We start from the raw sequence: 17057 nt of genomic DNA, 5'->3' as shown, positions 1-17057 counted from the left end.
CTGCCCGTGTGGCCTTGCCCTTGGAGACACATGTGTGTGCCCCTACCCCCTTTTCTAATTGTCCCTTGATCAGTGACAAGACATGGGCAGACAACCCTCTGACCAGCAATCTGTTTACATGTGAATGGAGCCCTTTATCCCCTTATCCTTCTATTTTCCAAGGCTTGTTCCTCCCCAAGGCGCTCTTACACCATGCGTTCCCCATCTTTAGTTCCTCCAGTAAATGTACTGTCATGGTTTAACCCCAGTTGACAACTAGGCACCACACAGCCACTCGCTCACTCCTCCCTTCAGTGGGTGGGGGAGAGAATCAGGAGGGTAGAAGTGAGAAAACTCCTGTGTTGAGATAAAGACAGTTTAATAGGTAAAGCACAAGCCGTGCAGGCAAGCAAAGCACAAGGGATTTTTTCACTCTTCCTCGTTGGCGGGCAGGTGTTCAGCCATCTCTAGGAAAGCAGGGCTCTGTCACACGTCATCGTTACTTGGGAAGACAAAATGCTTAACTCCAAACGTCCCCCACTTCCTTCTTCATCCCCCAGGTTTATTGCTGAGCACGATGTCATATGGTCTGGGAAATCCCTCTGGTCAGCTGCAGTCAGCTGTCCCGGCTGTGTCCCCTCCCAGCTCCTTGTGTACCTGCAGCTCAGTCACTGGAGGGGTGGGGTGAGGAGCAGAGAAGGCCCTGACTCTGTGAGCACTGCTCAGCAGTAACTAAATCATCCCTGTGTTACCAACGCTGTTTTCAGCACAGATCCAAAACGTAGCCCTGTATTAGCTATTATGGAAAAAGATAACTCTATCCCAGCCAAAAGCAGTACACATACCATAATAAGTTCTGTGCAATCCCTAAATGCTCTCCTCTGTATCTCATATTGTGTCCCACAGCCCTTTGGCCACAACCTCCTTGCATTCTGTAAGGTGATCTAGAGAACTTTTCGTGCTGGCTTACTGTGATGGGTGTAACCCTGGACTGTGGGGCTGATGGCTCTCGAGGGACCGCCCCTGGAAAAGCCAATACAGGGACTCCATTCACTGGTGTTCCCTCACCTGCTAGTGCCTTTGCTCGAATTTCTGGGGATGAGCTTTTTATTACATAATCTACCAGGGAACCAGGGTTAAAGCTGCACAAAAATGCTCTAAAACTAGAATAATCCAAAGAGTTTTCAGTAGTTTGATTCATTTGCAGGAAAATCTTTTGAGGGCCAGCAACCTGAAGAGAAGCCACTCTGCCCGTTTGGTTGATTTCAGTCGTGTTTTAAGGAAGCATGTGCAGAAGGGGCCTAAGAGAAGGAGCAGCTCTGTGCTCCCCACCCCACTCTGTAGCCTGGAGCATTTGAAATTTTCTTTCTCCATCTCTCTTGTCTGGCTCCTGTTTTTTAATTCCTCCCTCTCTGCCCTGTAGCCCATGCGATCTTTTGCCTTTCTCTGTCTCTCTCTGGATGGCTCTCTGTCGCTATTGATTAATTCCTCCCTCTCTGCCCTGTAGCCTGTTGCTTTTGTCCTTTCTCCATCTCTGGAGATGGCTCTGGCTCTGGCTCCCCGATGACCCTATTTTAGAGTTCCCTCCCCTCTTTTTTCTGTACACATTGCTATTTTTTTTCCCTCCAACTCTTTTCCAGCTCATTGTCCGTATTTCTTAATTCTTCTCCCTCTGCCCTCCAGCATGTAGCTAAGTGATTTGGTTTGTGTTGTTTCCTCCACTTTGCTCCTTCCCTCCATGCTTTGTTGTCCCAGCTCCCTGTCCTTGTTGTTTCATTCCTCCCTCTCTGCCTGTTCTTGTTGCTATTTTGTCTTTCTCCATCTCTCTTGGTCTAGCTTCCTGCTCCTGTTCTTCTTTCCTCCCCCTCTGTCATGCTGCCTGTCCCTGCATCTCCATCCTGCTCCCCGCTCCAGCGCCTCCCCTGAAGCCTGTCCCATAGCCCAAGGCCGCCCCAAAGCCCTGTCGTGAAGGCCAGAAGCCCCTGTGGAACGAGGGGCTCCAGCCAGGCGCGATCTATGGTAACAACGGTTGCTGCTCTCCCAGAGTCCCTGCTGAGGACGCGGCTGTCCGTTCCTCCCCTGGGGGTGCCGTCGACTGCCCCCGCCTCAGGCTTGTGTGCGCTGTCTCTGCCTGGCCTCACTCTCCTCATGGCGTGGGGGTGAGGAGGACAGACAGAGCACTCACTGGCTGTGGAGAGGAGCTGCTGTGGCTGAAGCTGGAGAGACCAGAGAAAGGTAAAGAAGAAACCGAGGGCCGTCTGGCTGGCAGCTGCCTCCCACTGCAGGCGAGAGAGAGCCTGCCTCTCCGTGTGAGGAAGGATCCCTCTTCATAGTCTGCAGCAGGCCAGACCGGCAACGGGCACCACGGCGTCTGTATGCGTAACTCAAAGCGTGGTATGGCTGCGTACCACACGAGCAAGAGAGGCTATGTGTCTAGGAAGCTTTCTCTTGTAAGAGCTGAGAGACACCCATGTATTCTCTTGGTGGAGGACAGCCAAGTGACTGGAGTTACAGAAGAAGAAGGGAGAGATAAGGACAAAGAAGCATCTGATCTGTCAAAGCCTCCCACCTGAGGGCTTCTGAGTGTGCGGGGGATGGTGGCCTGGAGAATGTCTGTGCTGAGTGGTGTCTGCTTGTAGGAACCTTGCTGAAAATCAGCACTAGGCCTTCTAAATAAATACTTGCAGTTTTTCTTTGCTACAAATCTTGCCGTTGCCCATTTGGGCTTTTTGCTATTTTCAAAACTATGAAGAGGAACAAGATAAATTTAAGTATGGCTTGGAGCCACTCATAACTAGTATGGCTGCGCTCCCGATTCACACATCAGGTACCAGACCTTTTATTATTTGAAATGCGGGATCTTTATTTTTGTTTGCCTTTACTTCGAGCCAAGAGAAGAGCTGTGCTGTCTGTGATGCAGATCTCGGGTCTCTGACAAATAGTTCTGTTTCAAAAGCAAACTTTGACAAAGAGCAAAGAGGAAGAAAATGGACTTTTAAGTGTGGTATTACCTCAGGAAAGCCTTGGTGTCTTCATTTGACTAAGTATTTCACTTGACAAGATCTACTTCAGTAAAAGTGGCAGGTAGCTCCTGAAATCAGCGATGATGCAGCAAGCATAAATTTGATCCTTGTAATATGTATTTTCAAATTTTTTTTTAATAGTGTTTTACTTAGATGATTTACATCTGGAGCTAAATTTTTTAAATTATGAGTCTGCTCCAAAGATTGATGTCAGGAGGCTCTGAATGAGCTTTAGACTTTTACAAGTACAACTTTCATATGAGAAAACACTGTTTCTAGGCGTACCATGGGCAAATGAAAGTGTGTTTGGTGTTTCTGGAAACAGTGCATCTTTATAGATCACTGATTCGTCAGGCTAGCCGTCAAGTGAAAAGCAAAGTTTGCTGGGAAGACAAAGATCTTTCCAGAAAGCTGAAAGGAGCAGTAGTGTTATTGCTCTGTAATCTCAAACTGTTTGATTCCTGTCTGCAAGGAAAAATATTATATATGATTACATGTTATGTATTATATTTGATATATTATATATTACTGTGTTTGATACTGTCGTGTTTGTTCTGCTTCAAAATGTGAACTCCGCAGCAGCAAGGCACAACTTGAAGCCCCATGTTTTCAAGGTTCTGCTCCTCCCTACTTTGTGGTGATAAATGTCTGATCCCTTTCTTGTCAAGGGACAGCACTGCAAATGGAAAGGTTAAAATCAGGAAAATTGTTGTGCTTTGTGGGCTTATTGCTGCCACAGCCGTTTGCAGACAGGACAGTGGGAAGTATAGGCCATAGGCCTTGTGTCATATGACTGTACAGCTGCTTCTTTCAGAACATGCTGTCCAGGAGAGAACAGAAAGTGAGAACTGAGTTGCCTTGGAGTTATTTCAGCACCTTCTCCCTTTTATTGTGAGGAGGCACTGGAATGCTTCTTGCCTCTGTCTGCCAGGGCATCCTTCCTGCACCTTCCTGCTTCTGCGGGCTGTCTGCTGGAACGTCCCTCTGCAGAAGCTTTGAGGGTCTTTGGGCAGCTTGGAGGAGTTGAAATGTAAATGTTTAAGGCAATGCTTATTTTCTGAAGTATGCATGCGTATACACTTCAGAATATATTTTGGTGTATGCAGTACTGAGAAATTAAATTCTTCTGGAACTGCCAATCACAGGCTTCAACAAGTGTCAGCGCTCCTGAGAGCCGTGCCTGGTGCTGATCTGCTGAGGCAGGAGTGAGATGCCCAAGTTTGAGAGACCCTTCTGGCTTACTTCATGTTCTCTGGCCTTGGCCTATCACCGTAAGAGGCTAGACAGACATTTTCCTTCCCCGGGTAACATACATGTTGTCTAGCTGATATCTAATTTCAGATGTCATCATAGGCCTTTGGTAGAGCCATAGACAGTGACACACAGGTCCCTATTCTGCATGAAGTACACTGATTTGACACGTTAATGTGCGAGTTGTTTAAGTTCTCCTTTGCCGTGCAGCTGTACTTGTGATGAACTTCATTACCAGCATGCTGCCTTGTCCTTTTAGCTGCCAGATGCCAAGGTGTGTCCTGGAAATTGAAGCAAGAGGTAAAGTGAGGAAGAAAAAAATCAGAGAAGAAAAGGCCAGATTTGCAATGTGAACTATGTTATCTAGCATTTCCATTTTTATCTCTTGAGGACAGCAAACCAGAACAGAATCGTGGCTTTGTTAGGAGCTGTACTGGCCAGTGACAGCAAAGTACTAAAGTTTCCTCCCTTGTTTACTGTTGTCTGGTCACTGTACATGATTGAGGCACCTTCCAGTGGCATGGTAAAAGGGATTAGCTTAAGCCATGTCACTTGAGGTTCAACTAGAACATGTTCTCCTCCACTTGTGAGGTAGACTGACAGCTGCTGTGAGACAGCTGTAACAGCTGGATTGCCTCAGATATCAGTATCTTCATAATGCTTATTAAAATAGGGCACAGGTAAGGCAAAAAAAACCAGACTCGAGGGGAAAGATCTTCCTTAACAGATGTTAACAGAAGGGGCAGGTACCTCCTGTGCTGTGGCCTTCTGCACCCACAAGAGGCGGGGAACAGACCTCACCAGGAGCCTGAGCAAGGGATAGCAGGGGATGCTATAAGAATATATAAGGAGATGGCATGCCTGGCATGAGATGAGGGGGAAAATGCCGCGGAGCAGAGGCAGGCTGGGTTGGTGAAGCTGACAGCCAGCTGCAAAAGCACAGGTTGAAAGGAAAGAATGGAGTTCTCTCATCTTGATTTCCCAAGGTTTGTGGTTGTCAGGTGTGCATTTCTGTACTTTGGCACAACCGTTTTGTTTTCTCCTGTCCTCTATTATTGATATTGCTGTGAAGAAGAAGAAACTGGAAAATTAAACTTAGAAGGTGCTTTGTTCTGTTCTCAGTGGTTCTGGTCTGGCAGGAGGACTTGGAAAGATCATAAAGCAGCTCCAAAGAAGGACATCAGCTCTTAGGAATTTGCTGAGTAACCTCAAGTTTCCTTATGAAATAGTGACGCTTGTTTTTATCTCTACATTTTTTTTTGTCTGTTTATGATGTTTAATAGGAAGTTTTTTTTTTTATCTGCTTGGAGTAAACGTTCAGGGTTTTAGTGGGTCACAGGCTAGGATGAGTCAACTTTCCTGTGCTGTTAGAAGGAAAAAAACAAAAAAGCCCATGTGAAGTTGTTTCAAAACAATGTTATAGTTTACCTGTCCAATTAAATGACAGAGACTGGCCAATTCCAAAATTTGGTTTATTAAAGCAAGCGACAAGTAAGCAAAACAGCGCTGGGTGGCCGGGGAGTCTCCTGCTCCGCCAACGGCGCACGCCGAGGTTGCAAACCGTCCCATTCTTATACAGTAAAACAATGAATATTTCGTTGACGCTTATACATATTCATTACCTAAACCCGCCTACTCTCGCTTCGTGTGTTAATTAGCTTATCAGTCCTTCGCGCTTGCGCAAATTCTTCCAGGAATTGTGGGCGAGGGTCTGCGGGGGTCTTTTGGGAGGAAGGCCGTAGGTCTTCTTCATGGTGTACTTTTCACCTTTGCTTGGAATGTGCTGATCCTACAAGTTGGCAGTGTCCTTATCAGTCTGGGCCGATTCATGTCCTTGTTAACCACCTGTTTTCCTTGAGGAAGGAGATTTATGTGATGGATGCCATCATATTTTCGAATCCTTGCTCCTCTTAATCACTCCCTCGAGATAATGTGAGACTGTTTCTCACTCCTCATGAAAACAACTTCTCCCTTCCACTAATTGCTTATTCAAACTATATGGTTAGAAAGTTACTGGTTTTATACCCTTCGTCTTCATGAGCCGCCCCCCACCTCCTTTCGCAGTCCTGCATGCCGTGTTTACATAGCTGGATGCCTGTGGCCGACCTTGCGTATTTCATATAACTTTCCATTGTTCTGACAAAGTTTGATGAACAAACAGTTCACAGTTTTATTACAACAATATGCCTTGTAAGGCACAAGAAGTCATGCTTCTGCTCTCAGTTCTGCTCGCACGGTAATTTGCCTGGAGTAGTGGTCTCTTGTGTGGGAAACCTCAACCGGAGAAAAGTAAAGACCAATCTAGTCATTACTACCTAGTCCAGACAAACTATGAAAATCTTTATTTGAAAATCCTGCCAGGAGAAGTTGAATGAGCTGATTTTATTCTTGGAAAGAATAGATGTGGTCATGTCTTAGTATTGCAGCACTCAGCTGGAGAAGGCACTGCTCTTCAAGATATTGCTCGTACATGGTAAATATTTGATTCTAAAGATTATTTCAGTAGTGCTGCTCTTCATTTTAAATCCATATCAGATTTTCTCAGTATCCTCTTTTTTAATTTAAAAAAGTAAATACCATACGCAGCCATGCAGCAAAGCCACAGATAGATAGTGCATAGCCATGCATAAAGTGACTTTATTAATTGTGTCTGCCCTAAGGCATGAGTTGCTTTGTTTATGCCAGGATCAATGCATGCTCTCAAGCTGTTTACACAAGGTAGCAACTTTTGTAAATATAGACGGAGCTAATTTTCTAATCCAGTCCTTAAAATCCTATCCACTGTCTATAAAATTGGCAGGTGCAGCGGACTGCCAGGAGGAGAGCTGACAAGCACCAGGTTCTCCGGGGGCTCAAGTGCATAGTTTCCTCGTTGGAGCAGAAATAGACCGTTACATCCTTAAGGTGAAACCTTCATTTGCTTAGCTTACTCAGGACCAAAGTAGGAGGGTTTTTTTTCTGTATTTTTCAGAAGTAAAAGGTTGAAAAGTAAGTTGTTTGGTTAAAGCCTTTCCCTAAGTGCTGAAGTTCCTGTCAGATCTAGACTTTCTAATAGAACGGTTAGACAAGCAGGCAGCCTTTAGTGACAATAATACGGATGGGAAGTTTTGCCGTAGTTGAAAATTGATGCGCAGAGTGAGGGGCACCTCTGCCGCGAGAGCGTCGCTCGCTCGGTAGCGGCGAGGGGCGGGGCGGGGCAAGGGCAGAAGGGCGCTGCCCCGGGATTTGCCGGGCGTTCTGGGGCCAAGCCCATGTCCGGCCGGGGGGAGCGTGGGCGGCCTCATCCGGCTCTCGGCTGCTCCTCGCGGGGGCCGGGCAGCCTCTGCCGCTCTAGGCGCGGGTCGGGCAGCGGCGGCTCGGGGGGCTCCTGCGGCGGCGGGCGCGTCCCGGTGCCCGCCCGGACGGGGAAGGGCCCGGGCTGCCGCCGGGGGTTCCCGGGGGGGAGCTTCGGCGTGGGGGATTTGAGGTGCGGGCCCGGCGGTGCTGGTGGGGCCGGAGAAATAAGGGTTGGAACGGCGATAAGGAAGCGATGCCCCGCCTGTGCTGGGCCCCCCGCAGAGCCGTGGGGCCGGCCCCTCCGCAGCTCCAGAGCGCTCCCCAGTCTGCACGTGGGGCCCTGGGGGTGCAGGGCGGTGGGGTGCCTGCACCCCTCGGCATCACAGATGGGGACAGAAAGCAGGCAGGGTGAGCTGGTTTGGGGCCTGAAAATGGAGACCAGGTTTTGTGTTCCTGGGGCTTGAAAAGAGGCTCATGTGGGTGATTTTGGGGCTCAGAGAGAGATGGCATTGTGTGTTTTCAGGACCTGACAGAGGGGACTAAGTTGTGTGACTTTGGGCTGAGGAACAGAGGTCAAAAGTGCTGCATTGTTGGGGCTTGAGAACAGGCTCAGCAGCAGGGCTCACACATGGGCACTAAGTGGGCTGGTTTGGGGGCCAAAATCAGAAGTCAGTTGGTCTGGTTTTGCAAGGGGGTTGGGAGGGCACTGGGGGCAGTGGGGGAAAGCGGGAGGTGGGTGGGGTGCGTGGATCCTCCCCAGAGGTGGGGGGTCTGGTCGCGTCGGACCTCAGAGTTCTGGAGGCCTGCATGCACCCAGCTGAACTCGACGTCCAAGGTGGTTTCTGAGTGGAAAGGCACTTTCCAGACCCCGTATGCTGTCTTCTGGTCCAGCTTTTCTTTGCATGCTGCTTAGAATAGTTATTAGGTAATTAAATGTACTAACTAATTAATTAATCAATATTTATACGATGTACAGCTATGATGTTTAATAGTGATACTGAAGTTTTGGCAGCGATTGATTTATGACCTTGTCAAAAACCCAGACTGTTGCAAATAACTGGACCTTGTAAGGAGAAGGAGATGGAAAAAAATCTGGAGTTTCAGTGCAGAGCTGCAGCTTCAGTTAGACAGAACTGTAGCAAGCGGGAGCTGGAATGAGACAGTGTCCACTGTTGAGAGCATGCATGAGCCAGAGCCAAAATTAATTGCAGCTGTAATGAGCAGGAGCTGCAATTAGCTGGAGCATCTATTTCCTGGAACATCCATCCGCTGGACTGTGCTCCCAGTAAGGCAGAAGAGCGGCCAGGTGCAAGCAGGGCTGGCCCCAGCAAGTAGCTGCAAGCAGCACGGAGGTGAGTTGTCCTTCTGCCAGCGAGAGCCTGGCCTCTTTCCTCGGGGACTAAATCCATGCTACTTGTCTCTATTTGCATGGATCGTCTCTTCTGTTCCCAAGGGCAGAAGTGAGGTGGGGGTCCCCTGGGTCTCATGGGGCAGCCCTGCTGCGAGGGGACATGGGCGAGGCGGCAGCAGGAAGCATTGGCATCCCCCTGATACCTGGCGAAGGGGAGAGAAGCGGGCTGGTCAGAGCTCCCAGGGTACGTGGTCTGGCCTCACTTGACCCATCTGGTAGAATCCTCCGCTGTTTTCACCGTTGGCCAGGTGTGACAAACAGGATCAATTTTGGTCTCCTCTTTTCCCAGTGTCACCTTCTGCATCGTGAAAAAATTCTATGTGGTTGATTCTGCTTGCTGCCTAGGTAGTCCCACGTATGGGGCTCGAGGAGTGGGGAGAAACATTTATGTTTAAGGACACTACAGATTCCACATCAAACACAGACAAAAAGGCAAATTTGTTGCCAGTGCAGAAAAACTGATGAAAACCGGCAGTTAACCCAGGGTGTCTCGTTCCTGAGTTGGTCCCTTGGTAGTTGTGTTTTCCTAAAGCTACTGTTACCTTCTTTAGGGTCAAGTGTTTATCTTCTGGTTGTTCATACTGATTTTACGGGCAAGTTGGAAATGGACTTTTCTATTTACATGCATAACTCAATTTTTAGTAATATCTTGTGCCAGTATAGTTAAATTTTGAGCACCTGGATGTCAGTAGAAATGTAATGACTGAAACATTATGGGAAGTCATGTTTAACCTTAATTTTTATTCCTTTTTTTTCATTAGAGCATTGATGACCTGTTATCCTGTGGTCTCAATCCAGTTCTGTTCAGTGGAGCTTTCAATCTAGGACTTCTAGGTAAGAAAGTTTGTCCTTCCAAAAAAAGGACTAATCATTTGTAGAATTGAGACTTGGAGTTGCTTAAGTATGTGATCAGAATTAAAGCCAAATGTTACTGCTGTCGATCTTTGTTTTCATTAACTTGCCCACTGCTCCCTTGTGATTTGGAGCTGATTCATCTTTTTTTTTTTACTCAAGGAAAGGCTACATATTAAAGTTAATTACTTTCCTCAGAAATGCCTAAGTTGGTTAAATTGAGTTAGGGTTGTTAAAACCATAAAAATGGCACCAGTCTTACAGGTTGGGACTGTTTCTGAATGCGTATTCATCATGTGTAAATGCCATTGGGGTACAGGTAATTTGGACTCCATGCTTTGACAAGACGATGTGCTGACACGGGGATGAGCTTCAAAAGAAAAAAAGGTAAAATGTCATGGTTTTGTTTTGTTGTTGTTTGATTTTTATCTGTGTGTTTTTTTTTTTTTTTTCTTTTTTAAAGAGTTCACTGTTGACTGGTGCTAGCCCGCAGAGCTCTCTTGCTCCCTGACCTCTCCATTTCTTTTCTTTCACTCCTCTCTTATGGCTATAATTTTCATTTGGGTTATTTTAGAAGAGCAATTAAGTTAGATGCCTGTGTAAATGTGCTGGTAATAGGAGGTCAATGCTTGAACCAGTAGGAAACAACTTGGTTACAAGTAGAACTTCTGAAGGAAGAACAACTGTAACAGAAAGCAAATAACAAGTTACCCAAAACTTGTGTATGTCAAATACATGTTTGGCAATACGTTCCAAATGGCTGGTTTGGTAAACATAAATTTTCAGGGAATTCAGGGTTGTGTGCAGTAAAACATGTCCCTGTGTTTCTGTGTCCTGCCATATAAATGTCCTGTGGCAGGGCTCTTGTTCCTTACTCTGAATGTTGCCACAGTAGCAGTGTGATATTTTGACCTAACGAATGGCTTTAGGAACAGAAGGAGAATGCCTGTTCTCTGTAAGGGTTATGAATGCAGACCCTTTTCTCTGTCTGCTGCTTTCCTGTGCAAATGTCTCCATTTTTCCTAAGGGACTTGTAGTATGAACTTTAAAGCTAACATTAGCAATGTGCCAACTCTGCTCCTATAGTTTTCCTATGAAATGTTTTAACACAAACACTAAATAAATAAGGTGTACATTGAAGCGTGTTATGCCCGTGGAAACCTGACTTCCCTCTGTTTGCTTTCTCATTCTGGAAGCATAATCTTCTGTTTTTGAGTGCTTATACTAAATGATCCTGTGAAAGTAACTTTGTATTAAAAGAGGAAATGAACTGTTTGTAAGAGGTAAGAAGAAACAGACTTTGCTTTCATGATAAAAGCTTTGTTTTTCCAGTCAGTAAGTTTTTCCAGTATCTCATTGTGGTGGTTTAGCCACACCCTCTCATTCACCCTCCCCCTACCCAGTGGGATGGGGGAGAGAAATTGAGAAGAAAGGAAAACTCGTGGGTTGAGATAAAAACAGTTTACTAAAAAAATGAAAAACTAAAAAGATGCAGCCCGTCCTGAGCAGCGATCAAGGAAATGACACCGAACAGCAAGCAAAGGGGCGAGAGCAAGATAGCAAGGTGGAGGGAATTATGCCAGCAAGCAAGAGAGAAGAAAAGGATGCCAAGGGTGCCCAAATGGGTGCCCAAATGGAATGGATGCCCCCTCCCATGGGCAACCCCCACTTGCATACTGAGCATGACATTTATGGCATAGAATACTCTCTTTGGCCAATTTGGGTCAATTATTCTGTCTGTCTTTTGCCCAGCTTCTCGCATCTGCACATCAACGAGACTTTAACGAGACTTGGAAAACCAGTGTCCTTGGTTTCATTAACAACAACTCTTATCATCAGAGTGTTTTTATCAACGTTTTTCACACACAAAATCCAAAACACACCGGCTACTGAGAGGAAAATTAACTTCATCCCTGCTGAAACCGGGACACTCATAATAGTGGTCAAAAACTTCACTGAGATACTAGCATCTATACTGAAAGCAATCAAGGTCAAAGAGGAGACATGGACAAAACAGGATAAATCGATGTTGCTTACATGTGTTTTTCCAGGATTTCCCAAGGAGCAGTAGCAGCCTTGTAATGAGTGACAACAGTGAGTCCCGATGGGGATTTGGTGAGTTATTGCTTCCATGATGTCCTTTTTCCTTAACCTACGGTGTGTAATGTTTGACTTGAATTGGAAAAAGATTTTCCAGAATGGGTATCTTTCTCATGCAAAGAATTTGCATTTTATGAAAAACTCGCCATCAGAGCAGATCTTCAGAGAGGATGTACTTGGCAGTAGAAGTCATCGGCAGCAAGACTTTTCACTCTCCTTTTTGGTAGCCTTCTGTATTGCAGATCTGGGGATTTGGTGGGTTTTTGTGTTTTGTGGGGTTTTTTTTTTTGGTTTTTTTTTTTTGTTGTTGTTTTTTTAAAGTAAAACCATACAGGCATCTTTTATCTTGCTGAGTTTTCTATCATAAATGAAAATTATTAAAAAGTTAAAATAGTATGATTTACAAAGTGACTTACGTTATTAAAGCTGTAACTACCAAATAGCTGTAGAGTACAACCTAATAGGTGTATTTAAACAGTTGAGTATTTCTTCAAAGCCTTTAAAAGGAGAGGCAACTGAATGGTATGGGGTTTTTTCCAATATTTTGATGGAGTGCTCTGCAGTACTTATTCTGTCACGCTTTCGATAGCGCGTTTCCATGGCGGTTCAGTAGCACCGCTCGGGCAGTGCAGCCGGCCAGATGTCCCTCTAATAACGTAGCGTGGAAAAAAAACCCTAGTCAAGTTATAACTGTATTTTGGAGACAGATAATTTAATGGTATCAGTTCACTGCTATGCAAGTTAAATTCATGCGAAAGGAACATCACATACTTTTGATAGTATAAACATTTTTATTTGATTTATGTGCACATAAACACACCTTGACGGCATAAAGTGAATTACTGAGATGTGTTCTTTAGTTTTAACTCCTTAGCGTTTTACACTTTACTTCCAGCTTTATTGACCAAGCAGACAAGAGGTGCAGCAGCAGCAGTGCGAGGACCGTAGCTGTTGCGGTGGATCCGTAAGCGTATGTTCTGATTATGGTACGCCCTTGTCCTGCAGCCTCGCAGAGGTGAGGCTCCCCTGCAGTGGTGACGTAAGGAAGGAGAAGACATTTTCCAACACAAGCAAGAGTGTTTACTTTTATACTGAGAGTATGTTCAAAACCATCTCAATTAGTCGTAATACTAATTTTAAGTGTTCAGGTGGTTCTAGCTTTTAAAGGATGTGCTGTATTTCAAGCTGACTCATTTACCTAGAATCCTCCTGTGGTAGTTTAGCCCTCTTCACAGTTTCTCGCTCACCCTCCCCCTACCCAGGGAGGGAAAGAAATTGGGAAGAGAGAAATTGGGAAGAAAGGAAAACTCGTGGGTTGAGATAAAAACGGTTTACTAAAATAGCAAAGGAAAACTACAAAAATAACAGAATATGAGGATATTAATATATACAAAATATACAAAATGAACAATGTACAATTTCTCACCACTTGATGTCCGAATGACTGACACAGCCCATCCTGAGCAGTGATCACAGAAGTGACACCGAGCAGCAAGCAAAGGAGGGAGAGTGAGCCAGCAAGGTAGAGGAAACGATGCCAGCAAGCAAGAGGAAGAAAAGGTGGCATATGGATGCCAAGGATGCCCAAATGGATGCCCCCTCCCATGGGCAGCTCCCACTTACATACTGAGCATGACATTTATGGCATGGAATACTCTCTTCGGCCAGTTTGGGTCATATAATTCTGTCTGTTTTTCACCTAGCTTCCTGCATCTGCACATTAATGAGACGTTAACAAGACTTGGAAAACCAGACAGTGTCCTTGGTTTCATTAACAACAACTCTTATCATCAGAGTGTTTTTAGAATCATAGAATGGTTTGGGTTGGAAGGGACCTTTAAAGCCCACCCAGTCCAACCCCCCTGCCAGGAGCAGGGACATCTCCAGCCAGATGAGGTTGCTCAGAGCCCCGGCCAACCTCGCCTTGGATGTTTCCAGGGATGGGGCATCCACCACCTCTCTGGGCAAACTGGGCCAGTGTTCTACAACCCTGAGTGTAAAAAATTTTTCCCTAATATCTAACCTAAATCTATCTACATTGTTCACATATGAAATCCAAAACACACTGGCTACTGAGACAAAAATTAACTCCATCCCTGCTGAAACCAGGGCACCTCCTTTAGCTCAGCCTACTGTCCTATCCCTTGTTCAGACTGAATTCCTCTTTCTTCTGTGCTATTTTTTACATTTGCTGAAATACAATCTGGGATTTTTGTTTTTCAGGCATCTGGTTGTCAGCGTCTCGTGGTGCTTGGTAAATCCCTCCCAGCGCAGATTTGTCTCCTGGTCACTCAGCGTGCGGAGAGTGAGGGCCCAGCCCTGTGTCTGGAGGCTCCCGGCTCTGTCTCCTGCGGGTGCAGCAGCAAGGCCTGGCTGCTGGGGAGAGCCTGGGGGCGGCTGGTGCCCTGGGGAGTCTGACACGGCATGGGGACAGAGGGGGAAGGTGGTAGAGCAGAGCCTGAGCAAGAGATGTGGCATTATCCCTGGGCACCCCCCACCTCTGTGGGGCAGAGGCCAGGGGGGCTGGAACATTTTGGGGGGCTGCCTCCTATTATTTTCCAGGTGGAGCTCCCTTTTTGGGGGAGTTTACTTATGTAGATGGCATTATTAAATTTATGAGCTGCTGGTCCGGGCAGTTTCCCTCACTTTGTGCCCTTTCTGGGGGTGAATTAAAAGAGGGTGGTTGGGAGGTGATGCTGTCATTTGGGGTACCTCAGTGTCACTGGAGGAGTGATGATGCAGTGGAGGAGCAGGTGAGTGTGGGATTGGGAGGTCATGGGGGTTCCCCCTAAAAAAAAGAGGGTCACAGCCCAAAAGTGCCTGAAAATTCATGGAAGCGGATTAAAAAAAGCCAAAAACCTGTAAATGTGGCTGTGAGGTGTTGAACTAAAGAAAAATCTTCTCATTTTCATATATGTAGAAAAATAATATTTTATATTAATGGATTTCAAGATAAAAACCTGTCTATTATATAAAGGATTTTACAATATTAAAAAAATAGAAGTAGAGATATATAGAGTTTGAAAAAGGCCAAAATAACTCTTTGTATATAAATTTAAAAATAAAGGTCTTAAAAAAATGCAAATGATGATACATAGGAAGGAATTGGAAGTAGAAAAAAGTCTGAATGGATAGAGCTACCTCTACTTACTCTGTGTGACGTAGTAAGTCTAAGTAGATGTTATATGTAATCTAAAGAGAGATTGTGTATGTGTTAATAGATAACAAAGTCTAAATATATGTAATTGCCAGTAGGTATCTAAGTCATAATAGAAAAGTCTAAAAAGGTGTTGCAGTGTCAACATAAGTCTAAATAGATAGCAAAATAGATGCATATAATAAGAGTTAATATATTCTAAATAAATATATTAAGTGTAAGTAGATGTTCTATATGAGTCTAAATAGACATAAAATATATCAGTGTCAATATGTAAAAGTCTAAATATAGGTCTGAACAGATATTACGTATAAGTGTAATTAGATAATATATATAAAATTTGTAGACAGATTCTTGTGTAAATGTCTACTATATAAGATATTTAAAATGGAAGCCCTACTTGTGGAAAGGATTTAAAAATTCCCTCCCCTCTTGTAACCTCTATGGAAGATACAATAGCACTTTGCAAAGCTGCCCCTTCCCCTTTCTTGTCTCCCTTTTCCCATGCTGGTTTGGAGTGGGTTCCCCTAAATGGGAGCTTTCTCCTGTGGGGCCATGCACGCAGAGTGGGAGCTGCTGTCATGGCACAACAATACCCCAAACCCTCTGCTTGTGGGTCTGCAAGGGGTGGGGCAGGGGTGGAGGGCACAAACCCCAAAGCAGAGCAATTGGGGGAGGGGGGGGAACCTGATCTGGGGCTCCCAGGAAAGCCAGATCTACCTGGATTGGTGCAGCCAGAAAGCAAAAGAAGACTCACGTTTTCATGCCCAAAACCAAAAGGAAAAATCCCCAATGTCTATGTTTTGGAAAAGCCCTGAAAACCCCCAGAATGTAATATCTTGGAAGAGATGAAACTTCTCATTTTTTTATATTACAGACAAGGGAAAACAAAACCAGGAACCACTCCAATTTAGGGGAAAATTGGGGTGGAACACTGTCAGGTTTAGGGGTGTTGCTGTGGATTATCTGGTGTGGATCATCCTGTAGTTTACCCCAGGTGCGTTTTTTCCTGTGGAATATCTCAGGTGGACCCCCTGGTGTAAGTCGTCCTCATACAAGTCCCCCCATGCACCTTTCTATGTACACACACCACCTGTCTGTGTCTGTCCCCTGCTTGTGTCCATCCCTCCTGTCCTCAGTGTGTGTCTCTGTCCTCCCAAATGTTTTTCAGTGAGATGTCCCCCACTGTGATGTTTTTTTTTGCCTGTGACTGGCCCACTGCACCCTCTGCCGTCCTGTCTTGTGCCCCCAGTCCTCTCTCCACCCCTGCTCTACCCCTCCGTATCTGGCTTTCCTGGGAGCCTCAAATTAGGATATTTTTTCCCCTTCAAACTGATGTTAATTGGGTTCCCCCCCGCATTGCGGACCCAGATTCAGAGTTTTGGGTTATGTTTGTGCTGCATTGGCAGCTCCTACTCTGCATGCACGGCCCTGCATTGTTGGGGCATTGGCCCCAAATCGAGATAGGAAAAGGAGAAGGGGCAGCTTTTGAAAGCATTTTTCTCTCTTCAGTAGAGATGGGAGGGAGCAAGTTTTTAAATCTTCTCTGCAAACAGGGTTTCTTTCCATTTTAAAAACCTTACATAGCACAGACACTCACACGTGTATCTATTTACACACGTTTCATATATATTATCTATTTACACTTTATATATAATATCCATTTAGACTTGTATATTTACACTTCCATACATTTACACTTACGCATCTATTTAGGCTAGTATCTATTTAGACTTCTGTACTATAGCACTCCAATACCACTAGCTGGATTTGTGCAGCTAGAAAGCACCCCCTCACATCCCCCCCACTTTCGTGCACAAAACCAAAAGCAAAAATTGCCAAATTTTATGTTGTGGAATAGTGCCAAAAACCCCCAGCATTGAATATTTTGGCAAAACGCCGAAACCCCAGATTTTAATATTATGGGAAAGCAAAAAGAAAAATGCCGCCTCAATTTGGGGACAATGTGGGGTGAAAGGCTGGCAGATGGAGGGACAGTCCTGGGGAT

At 45.4% G+C, this 17057-nt stretch overlaps 1 long non-coding RNA gene across 1 annotated transcript; it reads left to right on the top strand.

Annotated features, from left to right (window-relative positions):
- The first annotated feature begins 9691 nt into the window (after positions 1 to 9691).
- Positions 9692 to 11593, top strand: LOC147601098 (uncharacterized). Its single transcript, XR_015258295.1, has 3 exons — positions 9692 to 9774; positions 10057 to 10179; positions 11288 to 11593. It is a non-coding gene; the product is annotated as an uncharacterized LOC147601098 (long non-coding RNA).
- Positions 11594 to 17057: the final 5464 nt, after the last annotated feature.

Source organism: Chlamydotis macqueenii, chromosome 3, assembly GCF_036417535.1.
Source record: "Chlamydotis macqueenii isolate bChlMac1 chromosome 3, bChlMac1.mat, whole genome shotgun sequence".
Lineage (NCBI taxonomy): Eukaryota > Metazoa > Chordata > Aves > Otidiformes > Otididae > Chlamydotis > Chlamydotis macqueenii.
Note: the sequence above shows the minus strand (reverse complement) of the source record. Positions and strands in the feature narration are given on the sequence as shown.